The sequence below is a fragment of the Amblyomma maculatum genome, chromosome 1 (genome assembly GCF_055883805.1).
Source record: "Amblyomma maculatum isolate TAMU_Amacu chromosome 1, ASM5588380v1, whole genome shotgun sequence".
NCBI classification, from domain to species: Eukaryota; Metazoa; Arthropoda; class Arachnida; order Ixodida; family Ixodidae; genus Amblyomma; species Amblyomma maculatum.
Genome location: NC_139344.1, coordinates 87,803,277 through 87,819,827, shown reverse-complemented (window position 1 = coordinate 87,819,827; position 16,551 = coordinate 87,803,277). Strand labels below are relative to the sequence as shown.

At 44.3% G+C, this 16,551-nt stretch overlaps 1 protein-coding gene and 1 long non-coding RNA gene across 2 annotated transcripts in view; one reads left to right on the top strand and one right to left on the bottom strand.

Moving 5' to 3' along the window:
* LOC146203097 (synaptotagmin-15-like) overlaps window positions 1-16,551 on the top strand; it is a 319,979-nt gene that overhangs the window by 98,732 nt on the left and 204,696 nt on the right. The window lies entirely within an intron of this gene.
* Window positions 10,163-16,404, bottom strand: LOC146203098 (uncharacterized). The gene is made up of 3 exons (XR_014702335.1): window positions 15,962-16,404; window positions 14,900-15,073; window positions 10,163-10,370 (listed from the first exon to the last, which is right to left on the bottom strand). It is a non-coding gene; the product is annotated as an uncharacterized LOC146203098 (long non-coding RNA).

Sequence of the window (16,551 nt, the reverse complement as noted above, 5' to 3'; positions counted from 1 at the left end):
ACAGGTGAGCAGTTGTTCCGTCGTATGGGGTGCTGTCTGCGTCTACCGTTTCGGCACGTACCACAGCTTCATGGTCCTACATGCAGTGAAGTGAAATATATTTTTGATCGCATGAATTCTTGCTGGGTTTCTTCGGAAGTGTGAACACAAGAGAAGAAAGCTGTCACCACGTAGTGCTTGTCACAGAAATCTGCTACACGCATTTACTTGCTTGTGTTCTGTAAGCACAGCAGCAGTGCCTCTGGTTGACTACGAAAGTTCTATACTGGTTTTTCTGTTGGATTCACAGCAGAATGTTTTTTTTTTTTCAGAATCATTTTAGCACAGTATAGAAATAAACGTTTCTTGAAGAAGTAGATTAAAGCTAGAGTTTCACATGAGCGCACAGTACAGAAATAAACCTTTCTTGAAGAAGTAGATTAAAGCCAGAGTTTCACATAAGAAAAAGCCCAACAGGAGGGTTAAATGCCTAAACTAAATTGTGCACAGAATTTTTCGTTACGTTATGGTGTGAATATGCTGTAATATGTAAAGTCGCTCATATAATACACATAGCGGTGCTCTTTCTGCGGAGAAGAAGCTTTCAAGATGTTATAAGTTTCTATTTATGTAGATCTGGTCCATTTCGGAAGAAGACCTCTTCATGCATGATGTCTTTAAGGACACAGTTTTGCTCCGCCACGGTAGATCAGCGGTTAGGGCGCCCGACTACTGAGCCTAGAGACCCGAGCTCGATCCTGCAGCCGCTGCTGCTCCGTTTCAATGGAGGCGAAACAGAGGGCGCCCGTGTATACTGTGCGATGTCAGTGCACATTAAAGAACCCCAGGTGGTCGAAATTATCGGAGCCCTCCCCTGCGACGTCCGCTGTAGCCTGAGTCGCTTTGCATGGGACGAAGAAAACCTTGCCGAGCTGGTTCAAATATTGCTTACTTTTTAAGGCAGATGGGTCTTAAACACCTGGGATCTGTTGCAGGAGATCAGTGGCTATATCATTTTGGCACTGTGCGTGATTACGTTATTCACTAGCGGCCTCGCTTCTTTCACCTGCAGCGAGCTGTCTCATTTCACGGATGTTTTTTTTTTTTTTTTTCATTTCTCTTGATTACGAAACGCGGCCGGGAAACACAAAAACGCCTGTTACCCGAAATTTTGATGAAGGTCGAGGATCGCCACATGCCCCAAATTATTCTGCCGTTTTTCATACAGGGTGCCCAATTGCGGGGTCGTTGTCCCAAGAGGTGCAATCCGTAACAGCAAAGAAGTCTAGTATTCTGAGACACCTTTTAAATAAGAGGCGACTGTCGAATATTCAAATATGCTTTTACAAACATATTAAAAGAGAAATAGTGCAGGCTCCCGACGCTTAGCATAAGTTTGCTTCTGAAGTTAGTGCTTCGCTCTGCACGAGTAATTGAGACCACCATAGAACATCAAAGGGGCGCATTTTTAAACTTAATAGCAGAATACCTTAAGCCCGCCGGAGGAAGATCTGCGTAAGCAATGATTGTTATTATGAAGTTGTAGAATATATGAAAAAAAAATATTCGCGTTAAAAAATACTTTTTCCCAGGAAATGCACACAATTCCTTGGTATAACATTTACATGAAAATGGAAACGTGCTTGTTTCGAAAGCAAAATGTCTCAAGTGGAACGAAACGCATTTTGTTGGACTTAAACCGCGCCATGCTAGCCAATACACGACACCACGAGATGCTTTTTAAGTTCTGACGCTAAAAATCGGGCCCCCACTTTCTCCTTATTTATTCATATTAACCAAAAATAAAATCACTCGCCGGCACACGCCGGTCAAAAACCGACGCAAACATGAATTATTTTGCAGCCGCATCACGTCACAAGCAAGAAGCTACGAAATGAAAAGCGCGCTTTGGTGGAGAAAAGTAAGGTAAAGCTGATTCAGGTCGGCTGTAGACGAGGAAGGATTTAAAACGGAAGGAAGGATTTAAAACGGAGGAAGGATTGAAATGTCATAGAAGGCTAAGAGTGCTGTGTACGTACGGCCAAAACGGGATGATTTGAAATCCTGTCACCGCCTTCACAGTTCGAAGCGCTAACACTTGCATAACAAGATACGACGTTCCAACCCTGTAGCAGAGGGTACGGTCTGATACGCTACCGTGTGTTGTTCTATGCACTGCATGTATGCAGGCTTGAAAGCGATAACGGAAATAAAGGTAAAGAATGCGTTTGGGAAACAGGTGGAATGGTTAGAAAGCGATTCGCGCTACAGCTGTTACAACCTGTCGCTCAAGCTGGCCTTCGCTAATATGCAAGAAGGATAAGCACACTGCTTAAGAGCCTTCGATGAAAAACATTGTCTCAATATTTACATTTCAATTTACTAGTCACTGACATTTTTCAGAGCTTAATAATTTTATGCATATGTTTCCGAAAGCTGCACTGATCTGTTTCTGCTGCTGTTTTCTAAAATGGATTCAATACTTCAGGGTTAACCCATTCGGAAATGTGGTGAGGTTATGAGTACAGCTCAAGAACTTATAGGGTGTCTACACTCTTCGCTAATGGGATTTTTTTTTTCATCTTATCGGTTTCATTCTTTGGAAACAACATATTTAGGGCTTGACGGTTGATGTTCAATGACATATGTTTAAAATGTTCGTTTCTTTCATGAAAAGCAAATTATTTGGCATTTTTTTTTAAATTAAATACCCTAAAAGCTCTTCACGGGCATTACATAAGGGGAGTTACATAGTTACATACAAGAATATGGTCTACACTTAAAGATGCAATACAATACCATTTCAAAGCACACATCATCATCATCATAATCATCATCATCATCACCACCACCAGCCTGACTATACCCACTGCAGGGCGAAGGCCTCTCCCATAGTTCTAACCCGGTTCTGTGCTAGCTGCGTCCACTTGATCCCTGCGAACTTCTAAACCCCATCCGCCCACCTAACTTTCTGTCACCCCCTGCTACGCTTTCCTTCCCTTGGAATCCAGTTTGTTACTCTAAGCGACCATCGGTTATACTCTCTTCGCGCTACATGTCCTGCCCATGTCCATTTCTTCTTAATTTCCGCTAGAATGTCGGTAACTTGAGTTATTTCTCTGACCAACCCTGCACGCTTCCTATCTTTTAATGTTTCCCCTACTATTTTTCGTTCCATAGCCCTCTGGGCCGTAACTCGGTGGATGAACTGCAAATAATGATTGATGACCTAGAATGGAAAAGTAGAAAGGTAGGCTTGAAAATCAATATGGAGAAGACTGAGGTAACATTCAACAGCCTGGGAAGGAACAGCAGTTTACATTACTTAGCGAAGTATTGGAAGTAGTAGGCGAATATGTCTACTTAGGACAGGTAGTAACCGCAGATCCGGACCATTAAAAGGAAATAAGAAGAATAGGATTGGGATGGAGCGCATTTGGCAAGCACTCGCAGATTATGATAGCAGCTTACCGGTATCGCTCAAGAGGAAAGTATACAACAGTTGCATCTTACCTGTACTCACCTATGGGGCTGAAATGTGGAGGCTAACCAAGAGAGTTCTACTTAATTTGAGGACAAAGCACGCATAATGGACACAAAAACAGAGATTGTTGTTAATAGTAACAGAAGAAATGCGAAATTGATCTTATGCAGAATGCGGCCCGTCTACTAAGGCTTTATGTTCCAGAAGTTTCTGTATGAAAGCATCATGATTTATTGTGGGAACAATGTCTTAAGGTAACTTGCTCCAATGGTGGATGGCAAGAAATAATGGAGAATGACTAAGGAGATGGGTATGTGCAAACATGTGTTCAGTTTTGAAGTTATGATCTAAGCGCGGAAATATACTGTGGTCGGGTCTGATATAGCATGTAGTGAACGATGAGTGACTGTGATACAGCCTGTGAAAATACAATAATAGTGCTACCAGTTTGTGGAAATTGAGGCATTAATTACAGCTTGAAGCTGTCATGGAAATAAAATTTGATATTGTACCGCAAAAATTGACCACATCTATCATTCTTGTGCAAGTTAATACCCAATACTTTTCTCTTTTATGGAGTAACAAAACGTTGATATCGTAACACCTTTATATAAAATAAAAAGAAGAGAGTAAGCGCCGTTTTCTCTCATTGTGTTTGCTTATGCGCTCGAAGTGATGAATACTGCTGTAGGTTTTTTTTTTTTTTTAAGGCATTTAATGCTGACATTCTGCCCAAAGTTCACGCCCTACTCCCTTTACATACAGAAAACAAGGGAGCATGCTAAAGGCGAAAATTCGCTCCTCTGAAGCAAAATCTTGTGCATACCAATCCTTGCGCTGAGCAAATCTGCGTTTGTTAAGAAGCGTTACCGCCTATTGGGAAAACACTGCATTTTTTATAAAGTGAATGCAGTCTCGGGCATGAAATTTATCAACACGTGCACAAATGTCCAAGGCATGCTACGCATGAAAAAAAAAAAATTGTGTGTGTGTGTGGGGGGGGGGGGGGGGGGGGAGGACACAAAACCTACGAATTTAAGAGTATAACGCAAGAGTGTTAATTAGCAAAAGTTGATAACTTTCCAAATTATATGAAAGACCACCTAGATGGGCATAAAGCCCCGCGTTAACCAGGCCGTACAAACATAAGGAGTGCGTGGCCTAGGGCCAGCGTGTTGGTGCCGAGACCCGATGGTCCCGGTGGAGGGTTCGATTCCCTATCTAACGGTCCCCTTTCGAACGAGAAGCCGGAATTGGTAGCTCCTGCCATCGACGGCCGTGTCACGTGATGTGGTGCAATCACAAAAGCTCCGGAAAGTAGATGTCTGGCCATTAATTGTCACCTTTTAAGTGCCGCCTCCCACAGTTATCCTTGTGATTATTCGTTCACAACGCGGCGCCAATGCCGACGCCGACGCCGAAGAACGGGGCCTTAAACCCTATCGCCTTCAGACGAGATCACTGATTCCCGTGCAGTTGAGGAAATTCTTCTACCATGTACAAGAGTTCAGTGACGCCGTTCTTTGATAAAGAGACTTGAGAAGCCCTTTTTCAAAGAAAGCGGTAAATTTACATATGGATAAAAAGACATTGCTTCTGAATATCTGCACTTCCTAACACTTCCAATACAAAGCGGATGAGATTTGCTTCGAAGCGATAGTACGCGAAATATCGTACTTTTTGCGCACTTTTGCCCCTGCGCTTTATAATTTCCTTTAAGAAACAGCGTTTATTTATAAAAAATACGCAGGATACTGCTTTTTTTTCTCCTTTCTGTTGAATACGAATCTGTTCTATCTAGTCCAGCTCTCCAGCCAATACGGACAAATAAATTAGGCTCGTCTGATGCATATTTATCGGTTTTGCTCTGCCTATAGCCGGCTGCAGTTTCCCGAAAATCCTGTGCGAGAACAGTAACTTCTCCGCAGAACAAAGCTTTTACGAGAGGAGCCCCGCAAGGTTATATGCAGACCATCGGGGTATTTTTTAGATACCACTGGAGTTACATGAAGCTCAGAGACGCATAATATTTCAGTTCCACGTCGTTCTTTGTATCATTCAGCTTTGCAATATTATCTGACGCCATGAGAATGCACGCAATTTAGACGAACGGGCGGAATAAAGTAAAAGAAGAAGGAAGCAGATACACGCCACTTTTCATGGAACATCACGTTTCTAAATTCTAACGCTCTGCAGCCAGCTATGACTAGACTAGAAGACTAGGTTTCGGTAGAAGGTTTTCCGACTATATTCAGCTTATAAGCTTTTAAATAACTGAAAAATGTAACTGCACTTTTTGAATCCCTGATATTTCTTTAAGTGTGAAAGCACTTTACCTACCGAAAATTAACGAATGTCAGGAAAGAACACGAGGCTTCAGATGGACTCAGGGAAGGAAGCGAGTGCACATGGCAACGCAATAAGTAATTCGCAATTTAGCAATGGCTCTGCAGGATGTAAATGGCAATGCTCGCATAGTACATTAGGCTCGTATCTGACCAATCCTCGCCCATCCGAAATTTTACCTTGGAATGACCTTGGCCGAGTTTAAGCGGTGAAAATTCTAGTTCGGTTCGGATTCGAATTGCCCCGCCGCTGTGGCTTAGTGGTTGGTGAGCTCAACTACTGATCCCTAGGACGCGGGGTGACATCCCGGCCGCGGCGGCTGCTTTTCTGTGGAGGCGAAAAGAAGGGCGCCCATGTTCTGTGCGATGAGAGTGCCCGTTAAAGAAACCCACGTGGTCGGAGTTTCCGGGTTCTGCCACTACGACGTTTCTAATAGCCTATAAGCGCCTTTGGGGGGTTAAACCAGACCAAAGCACGTGAGAATTCGCATGGCTCCTGCCCGAAATTGAGTTACGGCATTTCGGAACTCCCATAGTTCACTCCAAAAATAAACTTGGCCCACCCCAAACATTTGGGCGGCCCACACACAAAACTGACTTTTTCAATTCGAAAATCGATTTGACCCACGTCCAAAAACGACTTGGACACTCCCGAAATTGACATGGCTCACCTTCAAAATTACTTTGCATAGTTTTAGAATTCGCTTGATCTACGTATAAAATCAATTTGGCGCAGCCTAAAACTTTCTTGGCCCAAACCAAAATAAAGCAGAAAAATCTTTCAATGTGGATGGAGTCAAACTGTCTCTCTCTCTCTCTCTCTCTTTGCTCCCTTCATGAACCTAGCAGCAAGTAGGCTTGTACAAACTTTTGCGTCTGCTTATCAGGCGATGTTTCGGCAGAGTTGGGCGGTGTCACTGTATGAAAATGGACTCTGTCCTTGCCAATGGCTCTTCTGTGCATGGGCAGTGCAATGAACGCGACTGCGTAAGCAATTAAAGTATAATGTTAAAACAACCCTAAAATGAAACTCTAAGAGGAGGAAGAGCATATGATCAGGCCTAGCAAGAGCAAGACTAGATGCTGATCATTCAGGATCTCTTACGACTACCCTTCTATCGGGCACAGGGTTCTGTATACGATAACGTCTGTGATAACATCGCCAACTATCGCGAGTAACGACCACGATTGCTTCGCGCGCTACTCCCTCACCCAACGAAGAACTGCGCCTTTTTATGACGCATAAACTGTTGCGTTCTTTGTCATTTAGGTAAACGCACGTCATTAACTTTTTTGCGGAGAATCTCAGACCTGCATGCACGGGAAGAATAAAAATAATGCATAAAAATGGCAAAATTAGAAGCTTCATTGGTGATGCATTTTTGTTTAATTCTGAAACATAATGGTCCGGACCTCGCTGGTTCAACAACGAACAGTGGCAATGTTCTCGCTTTTCTCGGCAGCTTATTTGGACTGCTCTCGCTTTCCTTAAAAAAAAGTGTCTATTCTCAAAAGAAACTTCAACAACAAAAAAATATTTTCCAATAACAAATCCAGTTCCATGCGCGCGCGCGCGCGTGTGTGTGTGTGTGTGTGTGTGTGTGTGTGTGTGTGTGTGTGTGTGTGTGTGTGTGTGTGTGTGTGTGTGTGTGTGTGTGTGTGTGTGTGTGTGTGTGTGTGTGTGTGTGTGTGTGTGTGTGTGTGTGTGTGTGTGTGTGTGTGTGTGTGTGTGTGTGTGTGTGTGTGTGTGTGTGTGTGTGTGTGTGTGAGAAAGAGAGAAAGAATCAGCGACGTCCATGACTTCGTTGTCAGATGACAAAAAAAGTAGCTGTAGTCACGTGTGCATGGAAACAGACCAGTGCGTGCCAGCAGCCAGCTCTGGTCAGATCCCAACATTCCAGAGTACAGCGCCCCCGCAGGCATGGAACTGGAGACTAGAACCCAGAGGCGTCATTTCGTGGAAAAACAAAAGCAAGAGAGCACTGGTTCCGACAACTGCCATGACGATTCGCAAACGTTCCAGTCAAGATGGACCCTCTGGCTTCACCCAGTGATCAAGCTCTATAGCTGAAAATGCTTTGTTGCGTATCAGTGACCTGAGTTAGACAGCTCACGCCCCTGGGCATAGCTTCTGTGCTCGACAGTTTACCGCCGCCGGCGCAGTGAAGAGCCAGCGACGCCCGTGACTTCTTCGTCAGGTGACAAAAGATTCGGCGGGTACCTGCACTCGCGTTTTGCAGGCACGGAGTGGCATGTAGGAGAGTGAGTCTAGAATTATCCGCAATTCTGACATTACTATTCTTGCATTGTTCATACTAACCTCTCTCCTAGTTTATATTATTGTTCGGCTGTAGTGATCTTGTTATGAAATTTAGACCGCAATTCCACCATTAGTCTACCTTTAGTTGCAGATAGCTCATGAGTGCTTCCTTAGAAGTTTGCACCAAAGATCAACTACAAGCAGTGATTCGGTTTTTTTTATGGTAAGGTGTATCAGAAGCCGAGACCCATCAAAGGTTCGGGACAATACGGGAGCAGTGTCTTGCCAAAACCCAGTGTTCACGAAAGAATTGAAAAAGTCAAAAATGGCCGAACGAGCTTTACGCATGAGGCGTCATGAGGAAAAAGCCGGATGGTCATCAACGGCCAGAAATGATGACCACATTGAGCGTGCGTGTGAAAAGTTTCTGTTAGACAGACGAGTGACTATTGAAAAATGGCGCATCGTTTGCAAATTAACCATGGTTCTGCCTGCGAAACCCTTCACAACAGTGTTGGTTTTCTCGAAGTCAATGCGCGGCGGGTTCCGAAACATCTCTACTGGGCGCGGTGCAAGCGTGGCTCGCTGCTGAGCCAAAAAGCTTCTTTGCCGGGCGCATCAGGAAATTGTGCAGTGACTGACCTAGTGCGTTTAAAAACAACGAAACTATGTTGAAAAATGATAAGTTCAGTTTCCTATTTGTATTGCAATAAAGCTTACAGGTACGTTGCGGATAACTTTTTACTTAAGCTCGTATATGCACAACATATGTTCAACGAGGAAAGAAGGCAAAGAGCAGTGACAGTTTCGAAAACATTTCTACGAGCGCGTGCACACACACACACACACACACACACACACACACACACACACACACACACACACACACACACACACACACACACACACACACACACACACACACACACACACACACACACACACACACACACACACACACACACACACACACACACACACACACACACACACACACACACACACACACACACACACACACACACACACACACACACACACACACACACACACACACACACACACACACACACACACACACACACACACACACACACACACACACACACACACACACACACACACACACACACACACACACACACACACACACACACACACACACACACACACACATATATATATATATATACATATATATACTCGCGAGAGGAAACTTCACACTCAGCTCAACAAAATTGACATTGTTTATGGGTGCCCGCTGTAAGATGCTGGGCTAAACAAAGCGGTAGAGCGGAGTTTAGTTTCGCCACCTAGCCATTTCAAAGATGGTAGCCTATAGTGCAGCTGTGAATAGTGATCGAAGCTTTTGGATTGTCACAGCTGAGGCGGTATATAGCTTCCACTGAAGACACGCCTACGTGCTAATTTCGTCCGCCGCTACTTTCTTCCAAACTACCAGTCGAATAAGAAAAGAAGCACTCGAATTCTTTTCGGATCTGAGTGCCCGGACTGAGGTCTTAATGTGCTCGCCATGTTGCAGAAGTCAATCATTGTGCTCCGAGGGTAAGTACCTACTGTATGAAGATTTGAGCCGCTAACACAGAGACCGAAATACTTGCAAGACATGCGCCTTTCTCTAAGTTATAATGTGACAGCTTCCTGAACAATGACTGTGGCTTGCTGCATAGTACAGTATACTGCACTCACTTATGATCGTTTCTTCCAACGTTGTAAATAATAAGGACAGAATAGTGCTAGGTCGTATTTTGCAAGCGGTGAAAAGAAGCATGGATGTAATGCCACTTTGGTGCATTTTTTTTTCTTTACATTTAATTTCATTCTAATAATCTGACCGACTTACTGATTCCAGTCACAGCGGAGACATTAGGCATTAACGAGCTGCAAAAAAATAATCAGAATGAAACCAACTTCAGATGAAATCCCATCAGCGCATGCCCTTTTAGTGGATATATCGGCTTGCCACCATACACACACGCCACAATAAGGACTGTCAGCAAAGAAGCCGTTAGGCGTGTCCGTTATTAATGTGCGCACAATAATGTTTGCTCTATGTACAGTGATGAGAAATTTTAATTCGTCAGCTGTGTCGACAAAGCAGCGTGTTATAACTGCGAACTGACTACTCTAGGTGAAAACGAATCTTTTACTAGCTACAAAATACCAGGGCCGCATTCCATGAGATTCCATTTTCCATTCCAGTGTACAGACGTTAGCATCAGGGTAGCATCAGGCGTAAGCCGGTGGCTCATAGTCAAGGGTTGGTCTTTTAAATTGCATTCTGTTGGGAAATACGGCAATTGTGAAAGAGAGTAAAAAGTAAAAAGTTAAAAGATTACCGAAATTCCCGAAGATTTCCGAGATTCCCTTCGTGTCGAAATTCTCTATTTTTCATTCTTTACCCTTTCTCATGTCTTCTTAGGGGGCCAATAAGTACTTATTTCGCGATCAAAATCCAAGATATATGTGCCAACGCCGGTAACTCAAGCTAGTGGAAGCTCGCACACTTTGTATAGTCACGCATTCCTGAGTGAGTTACACTAAAACGCAAATACGATTTGGCTTTTTCGAGTCGAAAGCTGCGGAGAATGCCCTTAGAGCAAACACCTGCCTGTTGTTAGCAACCGCGCGGGATTTGCTTTGATAGCAATTACTGTCATGTTCAAAACTTTGTCTGCTTAAGTTCAATTGAAAGGACGGTCAGAGTCAGGCTGTCCTGTCGGAATTACTAAACATAGGTTCCTTCTTTTCCCGTAACGTAATATTGGTAGCAGAATTTCCTGCCCACATGTATTAAGCGGGGCGCTAAATTTCGCACAGAGTAGGCGGATGTTCTGACAGGATGAAGGACGCGGTAAGTGGTTCACTACCGGTCGGCGCCCGGACCGAGTCGCGAGGGAAAATTCACAAGGAACTGCATACGCGGTCCGCAGATTTTGAACATTCATGCTGCAGTAGACTGCACGAAATGTTGAACAAAGGCGTAGCCTGAGTTCTACTTTGATTGGTAAGATTTGAAGATGTTTTTGTTTTCTTGCCAGGAACAGCGCTCATTGCCATAAGCGTTTATTCTCATATATAGCTATGTAGTACTTGTCGTCAAGTTGACTTTTATATTCCTTTGCATTTAACCTCACGTTGGGGCCGTCATACATTCTAGCTGAGCCGTCTGAAGAAGGATGTCAGAGCTGAAAATTTGATACAATGAAACATTAGCTATTCACGTACTCGAAGTGTTCGTCTGTTCGTATAGCGTGATGAGTTTTGCGCGAGATACACTCGTGCCGAAGTTCAACGCGAGCTTTCTCTCGGCGCCGCCTTTTCACTGCAGAACGCGTCGTTAGGAAGTTGGATTTCAGGTGTGATGGATAGCTGGCTATTGTCGCTCTGAAAGGGGCGTCATTTGTCTTCCAGCGCTAGAGAATCCACTTGTACTGCAGTCCGCTGCAGAACGAGGAATTGGGGGACAGGGAAGAGCCATATCTTTACTCCATCTTCCTCGAACTCCATCGGGAGGCGCCCGATCTCAGTAAGTGACGATGGTGTGCAAGTACAACTGCGTCGCAAGGGCCGTCCTGACAGATCGAAACAAGGAAAAGAAGTTTGCAATCATGGTTCCATCAATACCAAAGTTGTTTTGAGAAGTTCCTGGATCGAGTTCGACGCTCTAGCATTTTCGTTCTTTTGCTCATCTAAAAATCTCTTCGTGCGCTATTAGGGGGGATTTTCGTGAGCTTAGCGACGATAGGAACATTATAGGCTACGTCAATGGTAGTGTAGCCTACACACATAAAATTTATCAGTGTCATCTACGACGACCCTCCTTCAGCAATGACAATGAGTCGCATGCACTTGTAGAACAGCTTACAATGATTTCAAGAAAGGGAGGGGAATATCAAGTTCCACAGTGCATTAGTAATTTGCGCAGGTGTGCAAACAGTAGCTTTTCAAGCAAACTAAATAAAAAGAACGTACCTAAAAACAAAGTTGAATATTAACCCAATAGTGAAAACACTGACTCGGATGCGAAGAGAATGTTCGTGTGATTATTCGCTATTTTCACGAATATTACAAGATTTACACTAGATAAATTTTCACGCGGAACACACGAACCCTAGCAGAGGCGCTCTATATCATGAAGTTAAACCTATCGCTGTAAAATTCGCAGTATTGATCTCCACTATAGGAAGCACACAACGCGGAGTCAATATAATAACCCTCTGACCAACAAGTCATGCGTATAAGGGCCTTTTGCTACCGGCGGCGAATAATGATGTCACACCTGACTTGATACAGAGGATATTCACTAGAACCTTTATTATTGGGCATAGATGCAGAGTTTGGTTTACCTGTCCGAACTCTGTCGCATCATCTAGTCTAGAATGCCATGTGTATAAGAAATGCTAGTGCCGCCAAACAAGTGGACCGTGTCACAGCGCTGAATCCCTCTCCCACCCAGCATGCCGTGAGGCGTCGGAGTGGACCCTGCTTTTCAAACTGTCTACGAGGAAGACTATGGCGTTCCCTGTTCTCACGTCATGTCTGTTTTTCTTAAACTATTCTAAAACCCAAGATCGTAATCCATCCGTTTCGAATAATTTTGAATGTTCACTTTTGTAGCGAGAGGTACATTGGCCACAGTCTAACCATTTCGCCTTGCCTGTCCGAAGAGTGAAGAAAGAAAAAGAAAAAGAATAAGAAATAAAAGAAGAAGAAGAAAAAGACAGATAACACGGTAGTTGGTAGAGGCGAACGACAACAGCGAGTTGCTAGGACAGAAGGGTTGTTCGAACGTTGTGACGGCGGTGTGTCCCGGAGTTCGACGTAGAGATGATGTCATAACACTAGAATTCTTCTACACCCGTCTTATAATGTTCAACGACGAGAGGTAAGGGGTGCTGGGACTCGAAGTGATTCCCTTATGGCATCAATAAAGCTGACACCATAGAGTAAACTACTATGTGCAAAAGCCATGTCTTTACTTTCAAACTGAACCAAAGCATAGACATGCAGATTGCTCTCGCGTAACTCCAGGTTTAAACCCAAGCTAAACCACAACTAATTTTTTTTATTCGTTGATGCATGGGATAGGTGGATATTCGGGTTTTGATTGAAAAAATTTGAATATTCGCACAGCGCAAGTAGTTTGTATTTTCACTGGATTGGTCATTTGTCGCATATTTATCAATGTCGCACTGCTGTCGAAAGCATGTCATTGAATTCGTTGGGACGGCGAACATGTAAAATTGTTTGAGGATTATTTTTGTTTGCTTCAAGGTTCGCAGACATGTTTAACCCTTAATATAAGCGTATACAGTCACCCTCTGGGCTTCAGTAAAATATTTAAAGCCTTAAAAACGATTGATACTTTGCGGTTAACGAGAATAACTATGAAATAAGCAGAGTAGTGCCGTTTTGACTCTGAGTGGCTTGGAAAGGTTGAGCATACTTGCGCCATGAGATGTAATGCCGTGTCAAAACATACAGCGGTGTGTCTATCCCCAGTGTAAATATGCAACGCATATTATTGCCACGGAATCATTTTGGAAGCACTTGTTTAGACTGCAAAACTGGCCAAACAGGAGCCTTCACCACTTTTTCCTTTTTCTTCTTTCTTGGGTGGGGGAGGGAGGAGGGGAAGGGGGAAGCAATATTGACTCACAGAGATAATTTCGCAGTGAAGCAAAGTTTCGCAGTAAAGGTTTTATTAACTATAGCGGCGCTATCAATGCTCGTTAGTTGGTTAATGCTGAGGGATTCGAGTAAAGACAGAGTAACTGTTTTACTCTCAGCTGACATTTAAACTGTGCCGTCAAACTGCGCCGTCAAAAGGGGGGGGGGGGGGGAGGGGGGGGAAAAGCTAGATTAACTTCCACCACCTATGGTTCTTTAACGTGCACTGGCATAGCACAGTCCGACTGCCCACCTTTTATAGGGCTTACCAATATACTGAAGTTTCGAATAGCGAATAGCATATTTCCCTATTCTATTATTTGCACGAAGCAAATAGTGCTCGAAACGAATGGAATGTGGTGGCAACTTTTCAAATAAATTTCGAACAACTGGGCAGAGGTACGAGTAAGAAAAGCAAGCCGTTTTTGTGCTTGGCCAAATGGTCAATATGCGCAGTACTAAAGGATCCAGCACCAGGTACGCACTCCCTTGGAGCTGCGGCATTCACAATGCTCCTTCATGGCGTCTAAAACTAGACAACGCGGCAGAGTTGAAGCAAGTTCAGCAAACTTCACTTCGGCCTCAGCGGCCATGGCTCCCCGTAGCTATCACTCGTCTTCTATCCTGACGTACGTTTTCAATTTATTTTCCTTCGCTAGCAATAGCAAAGGGTAATTTTCCTACACAGTCATGACGTTGAACGAGAACATCTTCGGCGGAACTCCGCCTGGTTGAGTACTTGAAATAGAAGAGAAACGTCGGGTTCTAATAAATAATTTGGTTGGTGATATGTGTTTCTCTTGAGTCATGACGTTGCGGCCGCTTATATATCAGTGTTGCCGAAATATTAAGAAGCATAAATTACAATTCCGCACCACAGCACAGTCCTTGGCGGTATTTGCGGGAATATCAAATAATAAGTATTCGATTTGCATTCGATTTGCATTCGATTTGAAGTAAAGAAAGGTCTCTTCGTGCACCTCTAGTTTCTTTAAAATGCCTCTAGCCTATGTCGAAAATGTGGCCACTTCTGCTGGAATTGGATCCCGCCACCACGCGCTCAGCAGTCGAACTCCATAGCTACTGAGTATCGCAACCGCATCCGGTAACTTGGACAGCAAAGAACTGCGTTTTTACCTGGAGTTTAATTGTACTGCTTCGATACAAGTGCCCGCATTAATAGGATTTCCAGCCAGAAGTATGAAGTAGTTTGCTCCTTTGCAGAAGAAAATGTGCATATCGCCGCCTGAGCAATCCAATAAAACTGCGTAATCCGACTGAGTAACAAACAGTTGATCCCATCTTCCTTTCCTAAAAAAAAAAAAAAATGGAATTGCATAACTGAATAGCCTGAACGAACCGTCGCCGCTTAGAAATTACAATGAAAAAAATTTTATCTCCTCGACAAGACCCTCCTGTCATTGATGAGCTCTGAATCTAAGTTATGCGGAGATGTTTGCATACATACCTAAAGCGCGCCGGCGTATTGATCAGCCGGCTTATATTTCGCTTGTCCTGTCATGTTACTTTCGCACCTATTAACTTTAGTATAGGCTTCTTTGCTCGGAGTGTCTTTCTTGGGTTAGATATAGCCAGCGTTAAAGTCACGCACGTCATGAGAATAGTCACGTAAAGCCGGCGCGACTTCGCTGCTTTGAACGGCTACATTCGTGAGTTTGCTAGAGCTTGACTTTTTTCCCGCCTAGAATAAATTTGCATGAGCGACTGGGACCTGGCATTATCCTGTGATGCGCTGCGAATACCAAGCTCCCTCGTGCCTTCATGGCCTTCCTTGAGCGCTGTGGGCGATATATATATATATATATATCGCTGTAACATTATTTAGTGCAATTACATAGGTATGCTTAAAAAATTATATAGCGTTCTTTTCCTTTCTCTGGCCGAAGGTCGAGGAGCGCACGAGCTGTCATTGATATCGCCCACCGTTCTTTTGTCCGCAACGCCGGTCTGCAGGCCATTGTTTTGTTGCGTCTACTATCGAACACGGCTAAATGACATGCCTGACTTAAACAATAGAAAAAACTAAGCTGGTTTCACTCCATTTACTTTAAGAATTGCCAAACCTTAAATCCACGAGAAACGTTGTATGCATACCACGTGGAAGCGGGTGGGAGGGTGGAGAGGGAGGGGAGGAAGGAAGCGGCGCTTGTTCCCATAAAAAGGCAAAGGGAACATTACCTCATGTTTGGAGAGGCTGCAGGAGAACGAGGTGAAGAGCAGGGAGCGCGTGTGTGGTGTGGCGATAATGCCGATGACCGACGAAATGACAGCAATTATGCAAGTGGCGGCCTCCTCCGGCACTTTCCGGCCCATATCGTGAGAAATCCATCCGTCTCTCCGGCGCCCATGGACATTTCTCGTTTGCAGGTGCACTTTCTGGTCGGTGGTAACCTTGAGGGGGTACAGTAAAACGCCGCCTGACACTGACAGTCGGGGCGCAGTTTATTCGAGTCGACGGCGCGTTGGCAAACGATAGCGGCGCGTTCGCGGTGCAGCGCATGCGAAATTCCAGCGCGTAGCGAGAAATTCAGACGACAGCGGCCTCCGGCGGAAGCGATTCTGCAGACAAGTGTGAGACAGCGCACAGCTGGTGTGGACGGAAAGCAACGAGCGGCGGCGCGTGAAGTGAATGGAAAGGCGCCGACTTTCCGACTTCGGAGCCCATTATTCTCGATTAAACCAGCTCTCTGCGAGAATTGCTCATGACAACCGAGGCATCTCTTTTCGCGCGCAAGAAGAAACGAAGAGAAAAGGTTAGTTTGGGATGA